This window comes from Harpia harpyja, chromosome 14, assembly GCF_026419915.1.
Source record: "Harpia harpyja isolate bHarHar1 chromosome 14, bHarHar1 primary haplotype, whole genome shotgun sequence".
NCBI lineage: Eukaryota > Metazoa > Chordata > Aves > Accipitriformes > Accipitridae > Harpia > Harpia harpyja.
This window is the reverse complement of record NC_068953.1, coordinates 25,099,854-25,108,202: the sequence shown is the minus strand read 5'-3', so window position 1 is coordinate 25,108,202 and position 8,349 is coordinate 25,099,854. Positions and strand designations below refer to the sequence as shown.

General features: G+C 47.2%; 1 long non-coding RNA gene across 2 annotated transcripts; it reads right to left on the bottom strand.

The window, feature by feature from the left end:
• Positions 1-224: 224 nt before the first annotated feature.
• LOC128150632 (uncharacterized) lies at positions 225-8,007 on the bottom strand. 2 transcript variants are annotated; one of them, XR_008238130.1, is made up of 4 exons: positions 7,735-8,007; positions 6,024-6,114; positions 4,184-4,308; positions 225-3,524 (listed from the first exon to the last, which is right to left on the bottom strand). It is a non-coding gene; the product is annotated as an uncharacterized LOC128150632 (long non-coding RNA). The 2 variants fall into 2 exon arrangements; XR_008238129.1 differs by having other exon boundaries at positions 225-4,308.
• Positions 8,008-8,349: the final 342 nt, after the last annotated feature.

Genomic DNA, 8,349 nt, shown 5'->3' with positions numbered 1-8,349 from the left:
TAATTTTCTTGTAGCTCGTACAGCCAATCAACCGATCACGCTAGCTTATTGCAAAGATATATTTTCTTTGCACACAGATGGTATTAGAAAACATCTCTGTATATAAAATCTGTAAATACGCAATGAATTAGTTATCTGATATGCAAAGAATTAGTTTTCTGTGCAATACCCCCAACAGGAAGCAAAACACGTGTAATGACTAAAACCAATATTATTACTTGCTTAAATGGAGCAATGCATCCTGTTGTTGTGAAGGGTAAGCTTTGACTGGAAAGGACTGTTATTGCAGCTTCAAATCATTCAAAACACTTTTTTTTTTTTATTTAAAAAAAAGTAAGTTCTATTCACGTCTAAGCAACAACTGTTGGCATATTTCCTTACAGAAGACACTGTTGTGTCCGGCTGTTACTCAACCAATAACATTAGAGACATTAAAGTTGCAGGAAACACAGTTCATCTTTTGCGTAGTTAGAAAGGAGTTGGCTTCCCAATTACCCTGGAAACTGGACTTGCTGCTGGGCAGAAAACCACAATTCACAGTGGAAAATAATAGTTGATATATGAATATCTACCTAAAGACTAATTGACAAAACAAACAACATATGAGGAAGATGACCCACATGACGTTGTTTGGAGGAAATTAGTCACCAGTATCCTCTTGCTTCCTTTTGTTTTAAAATGTTAAATCACTGCCCCTTGCCAATTTAGTTGAGAATGGGTTAATATGATCTGTTGTGAATAAGAAATCAAGCTGTTTTCAACAGACAGGCTCTATTTTACAAGCGCCTGCTGTTGACCATGTGCCTGTTGACTTCCAAGGGTTAGCTCTTCAGGCTAGCACTTAATTCCAGGTGTTATTGCACATCACAGTGCTAAGGGTCCTAACAAGCTTCAGCACCATGAAAGACAGACATGAAAAACCAGGGGTAGAGGCAGGATCAAGTTTGCTTTGTGCATGGTCCCAACATAGTTTTTGTGGTTTCCTGCCACATTCACTGGGTCAATGAGCACACCTTTAAAAGTTTTCTTTCCTCTCACTACTGGCTTCATGGCATACTACTTAGGGAGGATAACCAGTTAAATATTGCAGTGAGTTAAGCCTCTCTGGATCTGAGGTAACTGCACTGACTCTGACTTCCAGCATAATGACGCCAATGCTCAACCAAAAGCAATGGTCCCTCGCGTGCCAACTGCATGATGTACAAGCAGTGACTCTGAAAGTGGATGCTTTCTTCCTTCTCCACTGAGAAACGATGCGTAAAACATTCTGGACACCAAGTATTACAGGGCATGTGTAACAAACAAACAAACAAAAAAGGCCACAAGATGAGTCCAGAACCCATCGATGTCAATGGAAGTTTTTGCTGTTCTTTCCACCATGGCCGGTGGGTATCCTGTCCCCAATCCACAGGAAAGACAGGACGGAGTGAAGTTGGTGCTTGGGAGCTTCGTGGGTGGTGTGACTTCTCCTTCAAGGTGGTTAACTGCTGTCTATTTTCAAAAAGCCAGTGCATCTCTTAGCTGTCAATGCACGGTGCTCTGTGCCTGCGCTTAGTTCTGAGGCTGGCAGCCCCTTTGCTTCTTTGGTTTTAATTAGGCTCTAATCTCTAGCAAATTAGCTTGATTGCAGATGTCCATTTTTATTAGTCAAAGATCTAACTAACCCATTGTACTTATAGCTTTCTGGCAAAAAAGGATCCAGACTCACCACTGTTTCACACTAGGCTTCTCCAGACCAACAGCATGTACTAACACGTAAGCTTTGGGGGCTATAGCCAGCTTTGCCCTACGTCCACTACAGTGCAAAGGCATGTGGCTTACCGAATTGGAAACCACTGCCAAAACAGTCCGTTTTGATGTGTAAACCAGAAGAAAGGTCAGCATGCTGCGGAGCAGACAGGCACCGACACAAGTGACGTGTGTAGGAGCTGGAAAAAGCATCAACATCTGCGGGTGAATATGACAACAAGGCAGTCTGGTGCTTGGCTGCTTTGGCAGGTCTCATCCTTCACCCTGTACACTGCTTTGGGCTACCCATTACGGACACCCATTTCTGTGAGCAAAGAGCAACTCTGGCAGAAGTTTGGGGGTTGTCAACCTCTGTTTTTTGTTTTCATGCTTTTTTAAATGTAGCTGTTTCATTGAAAGAAAGGAAAGAAACAAACAAAGAAAGAATCCTCAACCCAAACTCTGAAACACTGTTTTGAAGCTTTGAGAAAAATGCTATTTTCTTCCCACCCCCCAGGAAATGACTCAGTACTAGAGAAACATCAAAAAAATAAATAGATCAGCTTAATTGTCTGTTAGTATAAAAATCAATTAAAAAAAAAACAAACACGCCATGAGATGTGCAGCTGGCTTGGATAAATGAATCTCCTAGCAGTGGTCTTCCCTCGCCTTGTCTCTTTCTCCTTTGGCCTCCTAGCCCACAGCTGCGTCTGCTCCGCTCCCTCTCCTTCCAACTGCTACTTCTTCAAACAAATCAGTGCTACTAAGAGTCGTAAAAAGGCCAAGCTCCAGCTCTTTTACCTCATCTCCTGGTGTCAGAAGCTCCCGCAGAGCCACCTCTCCAAGCTCGCCTCCTCTTTCCTTGGCCACAGCCCCTGGGATCAGAGTCGCAATCATCCCAGTCCTGCAGGAGTTCAGGACAGAGCCAGGGCTGCTGCCAGCAGACCTACAGGGAACAGGATCTTCTCCCCTCTTTGCCCTGAGGCCATGATTTGGTTGTCCCAGCAGCAGGCTTTCTTAAGCAACTACTTACTGGTTGTACTTGGTGGATATATCCTTTAAATCCCATGACTTTTCATGTCCTGATAAACAACGCAAATATTTTCTGTGATAGCTACCCACCCAACATTTTCAGCCTTGGCTGTCCATCAGCCACCGCGCAAGCCCAGGAGGGATCATACCGGTCCGTACAAATCACCATGCTTCGACACTGTGCTATGGCTGGCTGTGCAGGCAGATTTCTGTATTACTCATTTAGCCACCACCGCTCCGCACGGGGCCCTGGGGAAAGGGCTGCCTCGCGCCTGAAAGGGAGCTTCGGGAACGGGCCGGATCCTTGCCAAGTTTGGCAGCTCCCCCCGCAGCTGTAGCTGCAGATCAGGGCAGCGCGTGGTCAGGGGGTAATGAGCTCGTAGCAAAGCGTGAGTGTGCATCTGGTGTGGATCACAGGGCTGACTTCATTTCCTTCCTCCTGGCTCCCTTGTCGCGCCCTGCCCGGCCATTTCACCCAGGCCTGGCCGTTATCCAGTCGGTACCTAGTTTCCTCAGGGCAGAGCCACAGATAGCACTGGCTTCCCAAGGTGTGGGATAGCTAGTAATCACTCCAGTGAGCCTTCGTGGGCATATTTTCTTTCTCAGGACCCACCGGGTCTCCCCAGTGGCATCTGGAGAACATCCAGAGCTGATGGAGCAGCAAACAGGTGCTTCCCTGTTGTACCTGCCTGAACGGGACACCGCAACCAGTAAAAGAGAGAGGAAGATTTCCATTCCCTTGGCCCGCAAGGCTCTCTTAAAAGCTGGAGACAGGAAACATTATCTGTTAGAGACTGATCAGTATTTGTGTTGCAGCAGCTCTGGAGGCTCCCACTGACATCCTGCTCCTGTTATTCTGGGCACAGCCACCAGATTGAAAACAGTCCTGGCCACAAAGACTTTGCAATTGAACCCACCTACATGAATAAATAGGACCTGCCCCACCAACAGACCTACAGCTAAGGGGCCTGGCTCTTACCATTTAGCCAGGGCCACCAGGGATCACTGTATCTGTGCGACCTGCCCAGCCTGGTCCAAGTCCAACATACCCATCCCCGACGAGGGAGTCGGTACCTGGAAGGACAGCAGCAAAGCTGGAGGAAACCCAGCCACCTTCAGCCCTCCTTTCCCTCCCCAATAGCTCCTCATTTGATTTATGGTTTTGATGCTTAACCTCACCATCTTTAGTAATTCCCACAGATAACAAAGCTAAACAAACAGCAGGGCTGGGTGAGAAAGAAGGACCTTAACTCAAGGTCACAGGGTGCAGGTCCACAGCACAGCCAAGGGCTGAACCCCGGTCAACTGAAACTCAATCCTGTGCCCAGTCAGCTGAGCAACACCACTTCTCATGCTTTACCAGCCTGCAAGTCTTTTACTTACTTCTTTAGAAAAGGGTTCACTTGATTTTTTCAATAAATACCTGTTGCTGGTAATGATGGCATTGCAAAGAGTTATTTGACTGTAGCTGTGCTCCTGGCAGCTTCCTCAAGCAAAGGCTTAAAAAAAATTTCACATTAAATCCAGGCATCTGCTCCAGTGACTCTCCTGGTAAGAGATACAAAGCAAATAAAAGAGTTTTGATTTAGGTTCTGCCAGAGCTTCCCCCTCTTACTCATATCTTTTATACCCCTTAAACCTGTACAAGGGTACACAAGACATCGTTTTTTTTCCAGGAGAGGTTCAATTGCATTTCATCTTTCTATCTAAAGCAGTATCTTAAGTTGGTACTTCATTTGTGACGAAAATGGCAAAAAACTAGATATACAGAGAAGCTTTGTCAGATATCCATCAGTATCCGTCAATGCCATCAATAATCAATCCCACTTTTATTTAATTTCAGTCATTGGTACGTGCTTGGCTTGGATGATACTAGGCTTATGTTATATTTAGGAGGGATAAGGGGGAAGAAAACAGAGGGGAGATAAACTAACCATTTATGGAATATTCCTGAAATCTTTTCCTTGAGTTTAAATGACAGGAAAAATGTTTTGCCATAGTAATTTTCTGGGGTTTCCAAATTGGAATAAGAAGCTCCCAAACTCTGCAGACCTATCTATCTGTGAATGTAGTGCTTCTTGTTGTTGAATGGGAAAGACTGAGTTAATTGCCAGGAAGTGGAAACTGTGCTATAATATCTTGGCGAAAGTGTATATGATGAAGAGCTGCTTGCTCTGCTGGACTTGCAATGCTAATAACGTACATGTGTCTACTGGACTATGTGCCATTTAGAAGTCAGCTGTAACTGGAGGACTGGTGTGGTGTTGGCATGGATCAATCATTAATCAAAATCTGACAGTTGAGCCCAGGACAGTGCAGTGAGGAGAGTCAGCTAGGACAGGCATAGGAATATGCGAAGGCTCTCCCCATGCCAAGTGCTGCCTGTGCAGATCCACCCCTGCAGGCAACATTAGTATGAGCCAGATCCAGAGCACACAGAGACTTGTGGGTGCCTGGATCCGGCATCCTTCTCTGGTCTGAACTAGGACACCAGGGCAGAAATATCTGACCTTGGGATCAGTCAAGCACATGCATTAAGTGGCTGTAACAAAGTGCTTATCAGTCTCTCATTACTAAAAATTATTCTCCGATGTCTGCACCACTTGCAAAACCTGGAACTGGCTGGCTTTGTTTCTCTCTTGTTCCTCCCAGAAGGGATATGCGGAGTCAGCACTATTTAACCATTCCCAGGAAGACATGAGCTTTCCTGAGAGGAAATCGGTGTTTCATCTCCACCCAGAAAAATCAGCAGGACTGGATGAAATCTGCAGTCTGAGGTCTGTACGTAAGCCCAGGGGCATGGCTTGTGAGCATAGCCTGCACAAGCCCTTTTGGTCCAGATGAAAGGTTCATGAAAAAAGACTTAAGCTCCTGAGTTTATGTACTTCCAGTGTGAAACACAGGATGCCCAGCCTGGTTCGGCTCCCCTCCCTGATCCCTTTCTTTCCCCTTGGCTTCCTGCCATTGTCTTTGGCAGAGCTGGGGTGGCTGTGGGAGCCCAGGGAAAGGGGGCACTTTCTTCTCTTGCCCACCATACCAATTATTTGTAGCTGTTTCAGGTATTTTCCAGCCCATATATGTTTTGCTTGAGTGCCTATATACACACAGACACACGTGTATACATTTATACATGCACACACCCCTACTTTAGACATATATTCCTGCACACACACTTGTTATGGTGACCTTGGTCCTTCAGAAAGTGCGTCAGACTCATTTCTGCCATGCTCATATATTTCCACCAACAAACATACAGCTCCCACCTCTTTTCCTGCAAAACGATGATCCAGAAGGGTAGGATGAACACCCCGTGGGAGCATAGCCCAGTGCTGCCTTACACACTGGCACCACAACCTGAAAGCGGATGGCCAAACTGGGCTTGTTTTGACGGTTGTGTAACACAGCTTGTCACAGCTCAGCTCCTAATTGCTGTCTCCATCCAGGAAGGACCCTAAACACCTACACAGCTTTTGCAACAGTGGGCCTTCAGGTCAGGCTCTGGGGCTTGTCGGGGCTTTGTTTAGTGCACCAGAGCCCTGGGCACCCTGAAGCAGCTCTCAACATCCTCCCTCCCCTCCGGGCAAATCCTAGAAGCAGTCCAGCCCCTGGAAGCTGCTTCATTTCATGTCAGCGGTACCGGTCCCCTCCGCTTGCCTGCACGCACCGTGTTTCAGTGTCACAAACACATGCCTTTCCCGGACTCCTCTATTGCTTGGGAGACCCTGGGTCCAGGAGCAGGTTCCTGTAACTATAGATTTTCAGGCTGCTGAGGTCAGCTTTTCTTCCCTTTCCTGTTCCTGGGACAGGCCAAGGCATCTGGCTTTCATTAGTCTTCGGTGCTCTACTCTAGGAAGCAAATTCTAGTTTGAGAAGGACTTTTTGCTTTTTACATCTTGCTTTGAAGAAACTACTGTTTAAAAAAAATGTTTTCTCATCCAATGTCATCACTGGTAATGCTGAAAGGCTGCTTTCAGCCTGCCGGAAACTGGCCTCAGGGAGACCTCAACACCTGCTAAAATCCTGCCCTGAGCCGGGGCCTCTACAAAAACCCTCTACCGCAGTCCTCGTCAGCAAAATTCAGAGCCAGTCCATCGCCTCGGACAGCTTATGAGGCAGCTGGGTGCTCTTCCTCCAGCCTCAGTGTAATGGAGAGCAGAGGACCCTCACGTGAGAAAGCCAGGTCTGACGGACTCACCAGCAGTGTCACGCAGCTGCCAACAGCTGCCCAGTTGGGATGGGGCCGGTGAACCAAATGGCATCTCCTCATGAACCCAGCACTGTGCGAGGCTTCACGTCCGTGTAAAGCTTGTCTTTAGTCCTGGTGTAATGTACAGGAGAGGCCCAGACCTGCCCACCTGGGTGAGCTGAACAACTCCACTGACATACCAAGGCCAGATAAGATGTTACATTGACTGCATCGCTAACGCTGGTGCCCAGTGCAGCCAGAGTCAGCTCCAAATCACTGTACACAGGGCATATATCACACTCAACACATCCAGAGAGGCATTTTCTCACCCGTCTCCTCCTGGAGACAAATCCAGACCAGAAAGGGCTGGGGATGGGAAAGGGGAGGGCAAGGATGAAGGGGAAAATCATGGAAGTGATGATCCCAGCAGGAAACTCAGATACAAAAGAAGCCATGAAAACTCCCTACTGTGAAAAGTATCTGCTCTCAGCCTTGCCAACGCGGGCATTTTCTTTAGCATCCAACACTCACACTTTGTTCCTGCCTGTACTAGGCATTCCTGCTTAATTAACACACCTGGAATTTCTGAGACATCTTTCATCTATTTCACTGGGACAGAGACTGCCTTTTTATTCTCATTATCCACTGCCTAACATGATAACAGGAGCGGGGCTTGCAGGCTCCAACACAATACCACTGAACAAAGAATAAAATAATACATCATCCATAATCAGGGCCATAGCCTGAGCTGAGCTGTGCCTTTTTGCAGTGCTTGGCCCATTACTTACTGCTTTTGTTCAGACCCCAGTCCCAGAAGACCTCTGCGGACCTTGAAGACCCTGTGGGATAAGCTTGCTGCAAGTGACACAGAAGGTGAACGTTTCCCTTTCACGTCGTCACCGTGCAGTCAGCAGGACAGGAATGGCGCGCTGCATCTCCAGCCCTGCATGGGTGGACCTCCCAGGGGAACCCGGCTCTGCATGTAACTGCTGGAGAGGAACAGAGAAAATACTACTCAGGAATGCTGCAGAAACAACGTAATACACGGCTAAGAGCAAAGCTGAAAGCTGAAACACACTGTCACAGTCTGCTCCTGTGGATAAAGCTTTCCGCTGCTTTAGAGCAGAGTGCGGAGTGGTGCGATCAGGGAAATGTTGTCACTTAGCAACTGCATTAACACCAGAACCTGAACCAAATTGTTTGGAATGTCACTATTTTTTGATGCAGCTGTGCCCACACGCTGGAGCAAAGGGAAGTGATTTGAGTCCTGGGGTGCCTGTGCCACCTACACAGCCAAGAGAAGGGCCCTTGACAGGGAACTAGGGAGCAAGTACAGCAGTGGTTTTGCTTTTAAGACATACCTGAGTCCCACTGGAGCCTGAAACATTTTGTCAGAGAGGAGT